The sequence below is a fragment of the Anabrus simplex genome, chromosome 1 (genome assembly GCF_040414725.1).
Source record: "Anabrus simplex isolate iqAnaSimp1 chromosome 1, ASM4041472v1, whole genome shotgun sequence".
NCBI lineage: Eukaryota > Metazoa > Arthropoda > Insecta > Orthoptera > Tettigoniidae > Anabrus > Anabrus simplex.
This window is the reverse complement of record NC_090265.1, coordinates 908152397-908170106: the sequence shown is the minus strand read 5'-3', so window position 1 is coordinate 908170106 and position 17710 is coordinate 908152397.

Here is a 17710-nt window from a genome sequence, read left to right as displayed (position 1 = left end):
ATGGAAATGTTAACCGCTACTGGCCGCGCCACCTAACTTTGGCCCTAATACCAGTTGATGACACAATTGTCAGACGATAGATGACTGACTTACAGTTATTGGCTACGTGTGAACACTTTGGTCCAGTTGTCTAGGCAATTGTCCTCACAATTGTCCAGTAAATCGATTGTTTCCAGGAGCAGACTGAGGACAACCAGCTGCGCCCAGCTGCGCCCGCCATAACCCGGAGCTCAGTATTGTCGCGACAATTGGCGCCGTGTGAACGTGACAGGCCAGCAGCTGTATATTCATTTTGTGCCAGTTCACACGTGTCAACCGAGAGGTGCAGCCGTCTGCGTGGTCTTACTAATTTAAATACTTTATTTGTTTAATTATTTGTAAATTGCTCGCGTAATTATGGCTCCGAAGTGGGGTGACGATATTAACGTAAAGTGCTTTGATCTGCATAGCAAACGCCAGTGTTTGTGGGACCAGAACGACGACCTGTAGAAAGACAAAAATGCTCGTCAAGCGACCCTTTCTGAAATTAACAATAAAATGAACATTCAAGGATTCAGCGTGACTAAGGTCAAAACATTGCATGACTCAGAAATCCATTCCCGGCACATATCACAAAATAAAATCCTCACAAGACACTACAGTCGCTGCGAACTCAGCCCTTTCTCGTCATCTACTGCCATGGCAATAGTTTCCTCGCGTGAACGGGCCAGCGATTGTCCCGGAATAATTAGATGACAACTGTCACGAACAACTAATTGTCTCATTAACTGGCATCAGCGTGGCATAAAGGAGCAACCTAATATTTATCTTCCATTGCTACTAAAGTTATTTTCTAATTGTTTGGTGGCGTTCTACGTCGCCAACCAAACCGAGTTGGAACACTGCTTACGATACACGTCTTACAGTTATCATTCATTTTGCACGTCGGCATATTGTGGTAGTTTCTATTCGTAACTTCTGAGATTACTACCAACAATTACACAGAAGTACAGTGGAATTCATTACTGGTAGACCTATAATTTGGAGTGGAAGTAATGAATATTTTCTTTTTCTCTAGGATTGGATATCCATTAGGAAAGTACCAAGTAAGCAGAATAGTGCCGTGATCTATAATGTATTTAAAAACGTGATTGTTGTAAAATGACTATTGGAACAGTTTAATAACATTAATTTCATCCAATTCGTATCGAGATTTTAAATTGCGATGTCTAAAATGAAATACAACCCCTTCAAAAAGGAAAGGGAAGTCATCTGCTCTATAAACCTCACTTTGGAACGCTATCGTAAATATGTACAAGGGATTGGAAAAGGAAGAACATGCAGAAGATACGAACACTGTGATACAGCAGTCATATTAACAGTTATTTAATCGTTTATCTAGAATATGTCTCTGACACAATGAGAGGCAAAATTGAAGGAAATTTTAACTTTCATGATCAATATAACCTACATACATCACACACATATATCTTCATTATAGACGATTATGCCTTTCAGCGTTCAGTCTACAAACTCTGTAATTTACCAACCACTGCCACAATCCTCTTTTTGTTTGTATTTATTTGTACTTCCTACAATGATATTTCTCCTCGGACACTAAAAGCCATACGCCATTTCATTTCATTGCTTACAATGGTAGTCTGCCTGAATCTGACAAAGTATACAATTGCACTTGAATATTGAATGTATGTGTAACCAGGAAGAGTTTTCTGAAGTTAATCCTTCTCGTATGCAGTACTATAGAGGTGATTTATGACAATTTAGGTGGGGCCTTTAATGGCCAAGACGGCTAAATCACAGTACAAATTCTTGTGAATGCCCATACTTTTGAAAAACTCAACTAAGAATTTTGATATTGTTCCTCTTGCTCCGATGTCAAGTCCTAACAGCCTTATGCAGGATATATTGTATGATTCTTTGATGTAGCTGATAGTTGGTTCATAGATGGTTCGCTTCTTCGCGTCTATCTCTGCTGGCTTGCTGTAGTCGACGTCACATCTAATGGTGGGGTCCAGAATATATACGAAGTCTTTTTCACGGTCAATTCCGATTATATCTATTCTGCGGTTGCTTCCACCATCAGCAACTCATGACAGCTCTTCATGTACATCTAACTAGTTCTGTGGTCTCGTTTAGTTCTATACTTCTTATGGTTAAATCGTCAGAAACGGAGTCTAACCGTCGTCGTCTTGGTCTCTCTCTACATTTCTTACCCATCATAACTGAGTCCACTATTCTTCTAGGTAGCCTATCGTCTTCCATTTACTTCATATGACCTCACCACCGAAGCCGGTTTATGCGTACAGCTTCATCCATAGAGTTAATTCCTAAGTTAGCCTTTTTCTCCTCATTCCGGGTATCATCTTGCCATTGTTTCAACCTGTCTGTATAAGAAATCATTCTTTCATTCTTGCTACTTTCATGTCTGTTGCTTCTAACTTTTGAATACACTGAGTACACTCCCGTAAAGAAAAGTTGGCCTGAATACAGATCGGTGTAAGGATAATTTCGTCCGTCAGCTGGCTTCCTTCTCACAGAACACTGTTGATCGCAACTATAAACTCAGTGCATTAGTTTGCTGCAGCTTGATTCAATCTGATTTACCATACTACCAAACTGAAAGAACACATCCCAAATACCTGAAATTGTCGACCTGCTTCAGTTTCGTATTCCCAACCCGACATTCAATTATTTCAGGCTTCTTACCTGCTGACATCACTTTAGGTTTGGAAAGGCTAATTTTCTTATCATACTCATTGCACCTATTTTCAAGTTCCAAGATATTAGACTAAAGACTTTCAGCACAATCCGCCATTAAGAATAAATAGTCAGCATAGGTCAAACTGCTTATTTTCACCTAACTGAATCCCTCCCTGACATTTAATATATTCCAGTAGATGATCCATGTAAACTATGAACAACAAATGCGAAAGATTATAGCCTTGTCTAACCCCAGTATGTACCTTCAGTCGGGAACTTCTTCTACCATCAACTCTCACTGCAGCCCAGTCAGTTTTCAACATAAATGCATTTGATTACTTTTAACAATATACGCTTAATCCTGCAATTCCCCCCCCCCCGTAAAGGGAACATATTTTTCCTAGGTACTCTGCCATATGCCTCCCCTAGATCTACGAAATATTTTCCAATTACCTGGAACATACTGAACATCTGAATCCGACATCCCCCCCTTGGTTTGAAACTACAAAGGTTTTCACCGTATTTACTCTCGGTGAGCAGTTAGTGAAATGTGCCATAGTCCATACCCACATGCAGCACAATGGAATTTATTAAAAGGAATTTAATAGCGCTACTATCTTGCATTTTCTGGTTAGCATAGAATTTCTTCCTTTACAACAACCATTATCTTTATGAATAATAACGTTAGTTTCTTATTGTTGAGAATAATGCACTAAAACACAGTTTCCATTTGAACTGTGCAGATTCAAATCAACATCATCACCGACATTTAACACTCACGGTGGAAGTGGTCAGTACCTCTTATCATACAGTATATTTCTTACTGTCTGTGTCATACAATATTCAAAAATGTTCTCTCCTTGCAAATGATCATAGCTTACGGATTACAAATCCATTCATTACTGCAGATTCAAAAACATTCAGGCCAGCAGATTGAGTCTGTACACACTAAGTATACGCACCGGTTGACAACGGTCTCTCAAGCCTTGAAAATAATCCTACCCCTCACTCAATGATATCTGGTCATATTTTCAGATTTTTACTATCTTAACAGGAAATAGGTACATATTCCCTTTCATAACCATAAATTATATCTGGAATGTTATTCGGATTTCTGGTAACAAATCATGTCTGGTTATAAATCTCTGTTTGATGGCTGACTCCGAGTAATGGGAACTTTCATCGCATCTTCTACAGCTGAGCTGTTATTTTTCTGTCAGAAGAAATATAGAATTTCCAGATCCACTTCTACTGTGAATAATGTCACAGTCTACCAAGTTTCATTTGGATCCAACAGACTGGAAACCCAGGAATATCTGACAAGGATTGGTGGAATGCTAAACAACCGTAGCTCGACTACTTTCTAACTTACTTTGGATATCACTTCAGCAGCAGCAGGAAATAAATTCCTTCAGTGTTGTAAAGTACAGCGACATTTCTGAGCAGACTGCACATACCAACTTCACTAGCTCGTTATAATAATAATAATAATAATAATAATAATAATAATAATAATAATAATAATAATAATAATAATAATAATAATAGGGAGATAATCCACCTGATAGCCATTACTAATATAGAATCGAAATAATGACCTCCCAATCAGTTCATATGAGCAATATTTATTTTATATGAAGTTTTGATTAAGCAGGGCTTGTGTTATAACTCAAGTTTAAATTTGCCAACCATTGGGCGGATTGCCTCTTTCAAATTTTATTTGAAAAATATAAACCACATGATATTTCAAGTCAGGGAGTACAGATGGTGTCTAACAACTCTTTAACCTGGAACTCAGAAAATGTGGGGACATTGTGGTCTTACGCGAGGCCGGTGACTCGGCGGATGAGGGCGAGGATCCCAGGACTCCGATGGGGATGGTCAGAAACGCTTCAGAGGTGGGAACTTCATCTCCTCCACCCAGAATCCAACACTAGCGTCGCTTATAGAGAATTGTGCCGTGACACTTCGCGACTGCTCCGGAAACGACGGAACACTACAGTCACAAGCTGATCCTCAAATCTGAAGGATGTGTTGGATGTGGTAAATACATCACGGGTGAAATTTAAGGACGCGGAGATTGTTATAGTGGAATACTGTGTAGGAGGTATACTAACTGGAAGGTAACTGGGAATTTAAATGAAACCATGGAGTGGGTATATGGGGAACTGGGAGTGAGATTTCTAGATCCTAATGAGTAGGTAGGAGATAGGGATCTGAGCTCAGATGGCCTTCAATAAAACAGCAGTGGTACACATAAGTTCGAAAATTTGTTTAGAAGGGTTATAGGGAGGTACATTCAGGGAAACAGGGTGGTCTAGAGAGTGGTGATGAGGGTACAGGGATCTGGAAGTCAAGTAGGGATCACATACAATCCCATACAATTGTCAGTGTTTATAAAGGAATAGAATTAAGTATGATATTGTAATAGGAGTTGAATCATGGTTGAGAAATGATATAATGAAAGCAGAAATTTTTAGACCGATCTGGAGTGAGTATCGTAGAGAGAGCATAGGAATGGTACGAATGGGAGTATTAATTCTGGTGAAAGAAGAATTTGCAAGCTACGAAAAAGTTAAAGGTGACAAACATGAAATTCTAGGTGTAAAGATCATCTCTAAAGAAAGTAGGTAACTTGATGTGTTTGGAGTGTACAATCTGGGAAATGGTAGCGCTGACGCTGATTCGGAATTATTTAACAATATAATCAGCTATGCGGGAAACGATATAGAAAGGGACGTGATTGTAACGGGTGATCTCAATTTACCAAATGCCAATTAGCAAGGTAAGAAGAAGGACAGGAAACATGACCAACACATGGCAAATAGGTTAATATGGGAAGGACAGCTGATTCAGAAAGTAATGGAACCAACTAGAGGGCAGAATATTCTGGACGTAGTAAGGGAATGGCACTAGATATCGAATGCCCTTGAAATATCGAACACTTCACACATCTCGTTGCGAAATAAGGATATCGATTAGTTTACATAATATCTGAGATTTCTAAATTCACCCCTCCGAACGTAGCTCTTTGTCAATCGATAAGTCGAAGTCGTTACCGTGGTGACGAGCACGGGAAGTCTCAGAACTTTGGAGTTGGTGGGATTTTGTTGAGATTGTTGTATTGTTATTAAGGTGCAGTGTCCCTGTGATGATCTGTTTTTTCTGGTAAAATAGTGTCTTCAGAAGGTATCCTTCAAATACTAAGTTGTAGTAACTTACATACATGTTTATTAATTTCTTGTATTGTGAGTTTTCACCTATCTTCATATTTATTTCCAAAATAAAATACTGTTCGATATCTGACTCCCATTTTACAATATCCAAAGTACGTTCGATGAATGAGGTTAATTTATTACAAAAAAGAAACCTTAATATCGAACGCCACTGACAATTAATGAGCTGTTTATGATTTTAATTTGTAGTATTGTTTTCTTTGGCGCCGAAGTCCGGATTTCTGTGGTCGTGACTGCTGAGGCGTCTATCTGTAACTTTAGGGGACCCGAATTTGAACCTCATTGGGTATAGTTAGATTTCTTTTACGATGTCTTGGCTCCGGAGGGGCAGTTACCCCACACTCTTTGGAAAAATATAGTTTTATTACATTTTAGCCATTTCAAATCAGAAAGCAGAAAATGATCGTTTTGCAGTTATTGCTTATTTCCTTAATTAGTGCTCAGAGCTTGACAATCCTCAAAATTAAGACGCCCGTCGGGAGAATTATTCCAAAAGCCAAAGTTAAACCTGTTAAAAAAATGAAACGGTATCAATATTCATTATCTGCCTCGACTGAAGTCGTTCAACAGGTTCAGTCAGGTATGATGTCGCAAAGGCAAGCATTCAAAACATACCAAGTCCCTGTAACAACGTTAAATGACAAACTATCTGGTCATCAGAAGATGACTGTCCTTGGGCGGAAGCCGTTCCTGAGTCCTCGAGAAGAAGAGGGCATTGGTGAATGGGTAATCAACATGGCTAATAGAGGATTTCCTTTGAAGAAAGATAATTTACATGACACTCTTCAGCAAATAGTGCAGTCATGAGGAAGAAGCACACTGTTTATGCATGGAAGATCTGGTAAAACCTGGTTCATACAGTATGTTTTATGGGACGGCACCCTTCCTTGTCTCAGAAGAAGGCCATTAGCCACTAGCCAGGGTAGCGCTGCTGTCTCGGAAGAGAGAATACTTGGATGGTTTGCTGGACTGTCGTGCTACCTAGAATCTGAGGATGTAACATCAATTATGGAAGAACCAAACAGGATCTTCAATACAGACGAGACAAATTTTCTGTTCCACAAGGTTTCAGGAAAGTACAGCTTCAAATTACGGCAACCTCTAAAGAGAAAGGAGGTATAACAGTGCTCGTAAATTTCTGTGCTGACGGATGTTGTGCCCCAACAATGATCGTCTACAGTAATATACGACTTTAAAAGTCTATCAAAGATAGTATAAATGAGTCTTCGATCAACGAGAAAACTGGAAGTGGCTGGATGAAGGCCCAAACGTTCTTGAACTACCTTTAACACTTTAGGTCATGGATAGAGGTAGAGAAAATTACACTTCCTGTTATTCTATTTCTTGATTGACACAGGAGTCACTTATCCCTTCAAGTCAGTGAATATTGTCATGATCAATGAATAATATTGTACTGCATTTTCCCTAACGCCACCCATCTTCTGCAACCAGCAATTGTGGGGGTATTTTCGCCTCTAAAAGGAACATGGGAAAATGCTATTCAAGACGAGAAAATACGAACTCTCGGTGCGTCAGTACCCAAGGTAAATTTTGCACCCCTGTCAAAGAAAGATTGTGATGATGCTGTTAGGCCAGATACTGTAAACAGCGTCTTTCGTAAGTATCCACTAAATACCGACGCTATGGATTACACAAAATGTGTTGCAGATATTTTGAAAACCCCAGTGGGGAGGCGATAGCAAGGGAGTAACGAAGGCAGCCATTCACCCCTTTCCACTTCCAAACAGAAGCTAAAGTTTGTGCTTGATGATCTGGAAGAATTCTCGCCTCCTCGTATTCTAGATAAGCCCAATGACAAACTAAGATGTGATGGAGGAAGACAGAATGATGGTGAACCAAATTTGTATGCTTATTGGAAAAGTGTTACAACTCGGTACAGTGGAACACGTGAAACAAAATCGACTGATCAGAATGAAACGATGACAGACAGTTCATCAGAAGATGATAGTGATCAGGGTAGAGATGATTTCACGCGGAATGATGAACCTTCAGAGGTGTATAAACCTTCTTCCAAGAAGGATCTTGTTGGTGCCGTCATTTTGAAGAGTGGAGTAAACGTTCACAAGCCGAAATTATTGAATGAGCATTAAATTGCTTTGGAATTTGCTTGCTCACCCACCTCAAGTAGTAGCGAGACTTCGTTCAAAGATGTTATCAAAGTTCTTCATGTACCAGAATAACGTCATCAGTTTAGATTAAGGAAACCATATGCGAAGTCTTCAAAGGAGTACCGGGAAGAATTGAAGAGAAAGAAAAGAAACAAGGAAGACTGAAGGAATGTTCCGCTGTCTGTGGAAGGATGGAGAAATTAAAATAATTGTTGTGTTTCTTAGGATATTTTAATATGTATTAATATTTCTTCCTCTACTTTTGTGATTTATATTTAAGAACCATTCTATTTTGCTCATATTATTACAATCATATAATGTCTAAAGTAAAGTAATCTATAATACATATTTCCGTTCGGTATTTAAAACCTTGCCTTTAGATATATAAATATCATGTTCGATAAATAAGACCTATAAGATACGTATATAACGGAGACCGTTCGATATATGAAGAAATACAACTGTTGCATTTAAGGGCGCTTGAGCCTTCAAATTTTACATTTTAAAAGTCTGAACAAGCTAGTTGCAACCAGGAGACGCCCCTCTTTGCTGACTCAGCCATCCCTACCTTCTTTCTTCCATAAGCCCCATTAATATTGATAACTCACGATCGAATTCCTTTTCGTTGGCCAAGCTGTTTCCAAGCAGTCCCCCGCCTCCCAAATGGAAATGGGACTCCGTTTATCCTATAAGTCCGAGGATTTCTTAAAACGTTCTGAGCGTGCTCGATGAAAAATTATGTGAAGCAAGATTCTACCCTTACTTACACATAGTAAAATTGAGGATCTCTCCTCTAATGGGTTAGAAACCACTGGTGGATTGCAAAGTCCTAGCCACCTGAGCACAAATGGGACCATGACTCAGCATATGTCCGAGATGCCCACTCCCATTCCATACAAACTGGTATCTCCACTCTCAGGACTACTTACTAGGCCACTCATCCGTTGCCCATGGTTCACGAACTAGGACGTGAATACAATAACCCACACCATGAATAAATTATTTCAGATATGAAATTCCTTGCATAAACCACAAGGAAAGACAAGGATTCAGTTATGGAAGTCGAGAGGTCAACACTTGACTAGAATGACTATACCATTCGACTGATCACTGCAAAGACTAGCATGCTTGGGGAAGTGTCAAATCTTCTGAACAAGTGTCAGCATGTCGAAAGCAACCTTCAAATTATGTTTCATATTCAGAGATTAAAGATTCAGCCGCGGCAATGATCAGGCCGTATGTGTTTGAGTTCTCTTTGTTTCTACATGCTCAGAACAGGACCTGATGCTAGTGAGTTTGTTGTACTATATGTGACCGCCTTTGTAAAACATCAGCTTTTTGTTAATATAGTCAATTCTTTTTCACAATTATATTTTTTGATGTTCCATTGTTTTAAACATTTTAAATACCCCAAAGGAATGAATGAAGGGATGGATTACTGCTGATAATATATAAAACTGTTGGATTCCCCGTCATATTGTTTGACTTTATTATTGTAGGGGTGATGTTAATGACATATGGATCTTCGTTTCTATTAATAAATGAAAAGTAAAGAAACGAATGGTACAAATCTATGTGAGCAAAAGTAAGATAAGCTCATATTCGTACCGACGAGATGAAGACTACGTTTGAGATGAACACTTCCGATGGAAGTGACTGGGCGGAGGTGGTTTGGTATGCGATTGTGTTTGATGGACGGAGAAAGATAGAAGACCGAGGAAAATAATGGTCTCAGTTATAAAATGTAAGGGAAGCGGGCAGAGTCCTAGGAGACGATGACGAAAACGATTTTGCTGTTCTCAAGGTGGCAGGCGTAGAATCAAAAGTAGACTGCCTGCAGACTGGTTGTTGAGAGGTATCAAAGCCTATTAAGAAAATTCATGTATGCATGAGGAATTACCATATACCACACGTAAGAATATTTAACAAATATGCTATGGTTAACTTTTCCAACATGAACTGTGCATGGTTTAAATTATTTGTTATTCCTACGTAATATACGAAATTGATATCGTGATGTAATTTCATGGAAGAAGTTAATGTAAATAGACAATTCCACACGGTGGCAAGTGGAACACTGGAAGAATTATTAGCAATTTGTTCCACACTGAGAGAAGGATTTATACAGGGTATGGCAGAAACAATCTACCATTTTGTATAGGTCTTATAGAAATATTAACTAGGAAATGTAAACCACTAGAGTGGTAATTGATAGGTAACATAATACCATTTTGTGACACAATAACGCAAGCCATTTTTAATTATTTTTTTTTTGAAAATCACAACTTTCAGGTAACCACCGTCCTTTGCGATGCACGTATGGAGTCGACGAACGAATCTGTCCATTATAATTAAGTAATTACTTTCACCAGCATTTCAGGTGGAATTGCCTGAACCTCTTCACGAATGCGTCACCTCAGAGTACCTAAGTTGGGGATACGTGATGTAAACACTTGGCTCTTGAGGTACCCCCACAAAAAGAAATCACAAGCACTCAAATCGGGGGATCTGGCCGGCCACGGTATGTCCCCGAAGCATGATATAATTCTTCCCGCGAACAACGTACGTAACGTTGCCATCGTGTCTTGAGCGGTATGCGCAGTTGCTCCATCTTACTGGAAATTGAGTGATGTCAAATTGACGCCCTGTCTCTGTAATTCAGGAATCAGCAGGCCTCTGTAACGTTCCAAATTCACTGTAACTGCGTTTCCGTGCTGATCCTAAAAAAAGGTAGGGTCCTATATTCCTGGAAGCCGAAACAGCGCACCAAACCGTGACCTTTGCACTATGGAGTGGTTTTCAATGGAGTTCTTGTGGATTCACATTACTCCATTATCGTACGTTTTTCTTGTTGACACAGCCTGTCAGTTCAAAGTGTGCTCCATCCGACATTATCAAGTTGGGAAGAATGTCCCAATTCTCGTTCAATAAGTCGAAAAGTCGGTACAGAATTGCTTCCTGGAGGCATAGTCACGCTGTGGTAACTTATGATTCCCCTGCATTTTGTACAGATGATAAGCTAAATCATTGTGGAAAAAATGAAATGGCGTATGGCTTTTAGTGCCGGGAGTGTCCGAGAACATGTTCCTGCCAGGTGCAGGGCTTTCGATTTGACGACCTTAGGCGACCTGCGCGTCATGATGAGGATGAAATGATTATGAAAATGACACATACACCCAGTCCCCGTGCCAGAGAAATTAACCAATGATGGTTAAAATTCCTGACCCTGCCGGGAATCGAACCCGGGACCCCTGTGACCAAAGGCCAGCACGCTAACCATTTAGCCATGGAGCCGGACAATCATTGTGGAGAATGTGGCGCACATTTCTGTCTGACATGCGTAAAACTCCAGCGTGTTTGTTTACTGAACGCCTAGGACTCCTGGCAATTGCATTCTGTACTTTCCCAATGTTTTTTGGCGTCCGCACTGTTCTTGGTTTTCTCGGTGGCTTCTTATTCGTGACACTTGCGGTAGCACGAAATTGCTCAACTCACCTCCGAATTGTGTGCTGTTCTTGTACTCTTCCATGTCTCCCAATGTTGAATTCTGTTGAAATTTCCGGTGCGTAGCTACCACACTGTCATCGCTTTTGAAATACGGTTCGATCACAAAAGCGCGATGCGTCGCGGTCCAACGCCCCATGGTAACTAGAATGGCATCCTTCCTGCTACACGCTACCCTGCTCGGTTTTATCTTCAATGCAGGGCCGTACATGTTACCAACATTTGAAAGCGGTAAATTGTTTCTGCCGGACACTGTATTACGCATTATACACTACCCCTGAAATGCAAGAGCAAACCAGTCTACAGTGAGTCTACTTGAATTCCTGACCTACAAAATGACAACTGCGCTTGCTGTAATATTTCTTCTGTGAACATGATACGACTACGGATAAAACAAACAATTAGGCATCAATTTTAAGCAAATAATTTAATCTTAATAAAGTCATAGCTAGTTTGAAGTGGCCAAAGAATTCGTTCATACCTTGACTATAATCATCGTCACTGATATCAATATAGTTCTTCATTATATAATTACGACAATATTGGCTCATTGTAACATATCAAACTGATGAGAGTAGAAATATACTGATAATGATGGGAGTTAGAGAATCAGTCCATAAATTGCGCGATCACTCACCACAACCTTCATATCATACCGAAAGTAAGGGTATAGTATATTTTATGTCAAGGATGTAATACCCATGGACAAAAATCCTCGAACGTAGTGAAACATTGAACCATTATTGGATATTCCTGAATGCAATTATAGCCTTAATTGTAGACTATTCGTACGTTCTCTGAGGATTTGCGGGTAAGTGTATGCCAGTAGTTCGCATACTTTATGGCCATTGCTTACATACCATCCGCAGTTCTTAGCCAATTCCAATCAAGCAGAGGTAAATGACCTTGATTGTGGAAGAATTTATATCACATATAATATATAGTACATATATTCACTGGAAAACTTAATTGTATATTGTAAGCTGCCACACTTAATAAGAGATAAATGAAAATGATGTTGGGTTTGATAACGTATGAAGAGTTCTCAGAAGCGGAGCCAAAAGTTTAAAGTTTAGGACTAAGTATTTAAAATACCTTAAAATACTATTTCGACAGAAAAGTGCATACAAATTGTGCGCTGGCCCTCCGCATGGCAACATTTCATGAGGGATACAATGAAATTATTATTATTATTATTATTATTATTATTATTATTATTATTATTATTATTATTATTTGACAACGTGACGTGAGTTTATTATAGGCAATAGTACATTCATAACATAGTTGTTAATAAATTCACATCATTTGATAGATCTGAGACACTACATGAGCACAGAATAGTGACATATCCTAGGCCACCTAGTCCAGTTCTTGTTCCCAGTCATTTCAGTTACGCCAATACCACACACTTGATCGACAAGGTGTATTTGATAGCATTTTTACTCGAGCATGTAAGGACTAAATGGCAAAGCATATAATACGAATCAACAAACTACCACAATCAATCAAAATATTAAACTGGATTAACTAAATGCGTGTACTGTCATGTTGGAATTCATTTTAATTAATAACGTGCGTGTATCATCCCACCAGTGTAAAACTGGTTATGTAAATGAGGAAGGAATTTTAGCACTGAATTATAAATAACCAAGAAAGTAATTAATTCAAGTAATTGACAAATGGAACATCTTCATATATACTTCCTCAGAAATATGGTTCTATTAATAAGATATACAATATACTCACGCCAGGGTACGGAGAAGAATAAGGGCCACGTAGTAAGAGTATGCATTGTGTTTTTATGTTTGGTGATTTGGTGAATGTTATATTTCAAGAGTAACGTTATCGTATAGTGAAAATCGTCAGGATAATTTGTAACTACTGTCATAAACGAAAATACTGCATTTGTATGAAATACGAGCTTTTATCTAAGATATACAATTTGTTTGTAGATAGAAGAATTATTAAATAAACACGTAATCTGAATTTATATTAAATTGTAATAGAAAGCATTTAAATATACCTTTAAAATGAAATATAATTTTGTAAATTCGAAAGCACTTGCTGTTTAGTCACAGGATTTGGCAAGGATTGTTCAAGAAAATTGGACCCTTCTGCTATCTTGTATGATATCATTAAATTGTGTGACATGGGATGCCTAAAGTTCTAACTGCAGTTGTATGGAATACGAGGTTTTATCTCAGATAAACAATTTTTTTGTAGATAGAACAATTATTAAAAAACACGTCATCTGAATTTATATTAAATTGTAATAGAAAGCATTCAAATATACCTTTGAAAGAAATATAATTTTGTAAATTCGAAAGCATCGTATAAATTGGAAAAGTGTGTTAAGGATATTATTTTAGCCATATTCTCAGGAATTCCTTTTAAGGTTACATAGCAATTATTATTAGCCATTCTACTAGCATAAACTCTATTAATTATTTCTTTTAAAATATTTTGTTCATTGTATGGACCTTTGTCAAACTTACTTTGGGTCGGATTAGATAATAAATGTAGTTTTTACATCGCCTTCTTTGGTTTTTTTCATGAAGCACGAAACTCCCTGCCACAAACGCATCATAGAAATTAAGCAGAAAGGTTTGAATTTCCCTATACAAAACCTAACGTCTTTCATGACTTTATATTTTATTCAGAAAAATTCATCAGGTAGAGTGAATAAAAACTACCATGCACTGTACGTAATTCAACACACATTAGAGTATTTATTCATTATAATATGAACAATTTACTTAGATAGAACTAGACTTACGTCCTGCTAGATTTTTGCAGACTCCTTTCTAAGGAATTGATGTGAATAAAATTTTGATATAAATTCAGCAAGTGTTTATGTAATGCAATTCAACTTGATTTTTCCAAGCATTTCACTCCATGTTTATTAACAGATGCTTATTTTTATTCATTAGTAAATATACAAGTGAATTATCAAACAATTTTACTATAGACAAGAGACTATTATTTCTTGATACAATCAGTTAAATACATCCAAGACTTCTTTTAAATTACCGAAATTATAAATGTCAGACATAGTATGTCTTCAAATGTTTACTTCACATGGCTTCTGGAAATGTTTGATTCATATTAATAGGAATTTAAGTATACGATTCTCATTTTCAAACAAACTCAAATATTTCAGCAACACTTGATCAATAGTGTTCTTCTCATGCACCGAGTAAGCGGGGATATTATCTATGGTAACTTAATCTTATGACCCATCTTCAACAAATTTACTTTCGCTTTGTGTGTATAATATGCTTCACAAATCATTGCGAGAAATTTTAAATGTACACACACGTAAGGTGTAGAAGAGTAAAAAACATGATGGATTACCATTCTTATTTAGTATAAATTAATGAATTCTCAACTGGAGCAATAGAATTTCTTAGGCATCAAATATAGACATTACTAATTCTGAAAGAAAAGTATTTTGGATACAGCTAAAGTATAACGGTTGAAAACTTACCGTACTGTTATGCTGTCTCCAGAATGCAATAATACTTGGACTTACCTGAAAGGAGATAAATAATTATTATTACATATAAAGATAAATTCAATATTGAAGTTTCACTAAAATAAAAATTTGGAGTAAATTCAGTCAAGTTACTGCAAAATCTTTCAAGGAAACAAATACATGGATATTTTAAAATGCAGCAAATTCATATACTGAACATAAAAACTAAAGGGAAAGATTTAATCTATAAAGAGGAAATACTATCAAGAAAGAGAATTTAAGAAGTCATGAACGAATTACAAAAGGGCTATATGTTTATTTCATTTCAGTTTTCACTTTACTGCCATGAGAATATGTTTGGTCATATTCAACATTTCAGTTTTCTTAAATAAATAAGCGTGCTAGATTAATTTCTCACTTAGTTATATAGCGTTATCTGGACTTTTTTTCAAGTAATATAGTGAATTGATCCCATCAGTTAAATTCTGGCTCTTGCAAAACGTAATCGATCTTCAGTTTCTACTGATATCTTTCATCATAATAATAATGTTATTTGCTTTACGTCCACTAACTTCTTTTACGGTTTTCGGAAACGCCGATGTAACAGAATTTAGTACTGAAGAAGTTCATTTAAGTGCCAGTAAATCTACCGACACGAGGCTGACGTATTTGAACACCTTCAAATACCACCGCACTGAGTCAGGATCGAACCTGCCAAGTTGGGGTCAGAACGCCAGCGCCTCAACCATCTGAGCCACTCAGCCCGGCTATCTTTCGTCAAACACGTGCAATATGACCATGCAAAACATGAACACACAACCATAATTAATTCCAGTATTGGTTAGAGATTTCAGACAATCAATCTTAGTTGGCCAGTAAGTTGATCGTTGCCTTCCATGTCTAAGCTAGTGAGTTCGATCTGAGCTACTCCTCGTAACCTGCCTGTCTTGTTTTCATATTCTTCAGGTAATGCATTTTATGTGCTGTCTTATGTCTGTCTGTCTGTCGTGGCTGCTTTGCATCATGTATGCCGTGCCCGATGTGTGATTTTTCCCTATTTAGATAGATTGCAGCTCGTGCTATGAGGATCGCCAAAGAATTTCTTTCTATTGTATCTGCATGTTGTGTGATGTTGACAGTCTGACGTTGAGAAAGAGTAATAAGACGGAGACAGTTTTTGTGATGTGGCTTTCATTCCTTTCAGAAGATATTATAAACGTTTTAAAACGTTATTCTGTGCGAGTCTTAGTTTGGAGTCGGAACTATGACTACCTCTCGAGGTGATGTTCGTTCCTATCATTCTCGGTTTGAAATGTTTGTTCCTATCATTCTTGGTTTGCCATAGATAGTAAGCCTGTTTATAAGGAGTTCTCTCGTTTTGTGCGTTATTTCTTTTATATGTTGATGCAGACTTATTTTCCGTTACCGTTTCATGTCTGCTTATGTGTGCTCATTTCGGCTAAGAGCGAAGGGTGGCATCGGCCCGATTGTTCATGTGCGTGGTGGGTTTGTTTGTTCTGTTTGGTTGGGGAGCTTTAATATTTCTGTATCTTCGATGTCTTGGCTCGAGTTAGTGCTCTACGTTGTGTTTTGTCACTGAAACTGTATGATTCATGTTCGTCGTTCTGCACGATATGAATACTTGTTATGCAGCGAGTAAGTTGTTTACGTTGTGTGATTTGACTGGGTGTGCCACGCCCCTTTTGCGTCAATCCAGGATTCTGATCTGTGATTTCAGATCAAACTCATGAACCGTTGAGAGAAGCATTTTATGCTGCACGTCTTTTGTCGTCGTGTGTCGTGCCACTGTACTATTGTACTTTATATTTCGTATTCAGGTCTCTAAATGTGTGTGTGAGTGGGGTGAGATTACCGGGCCTGTCTACTCTTCAGTAACTAGCTATTATTTATCATTATCATTGTTCCCATTTTGTCTTACATTTCTGGCTTTCCTGGACGATTTATCGGTTTGATTTAGATTTTATCCTCATTTATACGCCTTTCTGCCGCTTTTTTATTCATTGTTCTTATGGTGACCCTTTCCATTACTCTTTTATGTTAAATGTTTGTTCTTATCCGCCTTGATTTCGCTGGGATCTTTAATTTTATCGAGCATTTAATCTCCGTGGGGATTGTAAAAAAAATGAGAATATAGATTCTGATGACGTACCTCACGATGATTGTTTTTCCTATTTTGAGAAAGAAATACTTCGGAATCTGATCTTAAGCGCTGTGCTCACTGTGTGGTGAGAGAAATATTATATTACATAACAGATTCATCTACCGTGCTTCCCAGAAGTATACTAAAGAATTATGAGATTGTGTAACATTTTCTGTGGATTGACCGTTATTGAACTTCATGTATGTGAGTAACTGACTTCCCATATCCCTATTTATTTGTTCTTTTATGCCAGTCTTGAACTAATTTCTTCCCTGTTTCTGACAATAAATGTGTTTCATTTAAATTAACCCTATATCTGCGTTATTTAGTTATTATTTTTGGGACGTGTCTCATTCACTCTGTTTATAAGTCTAAGAGTCCCGGATTCAACTCCTGGCGATTTTCTCAGCCAGTTTCGACCGATCCAGTGAAAATAGGTAATGGTAAGTAAGTTTGTTGAGAGCCCGCCACGGTTGGTGGCATTTGAAGAACTTTAAGGTCC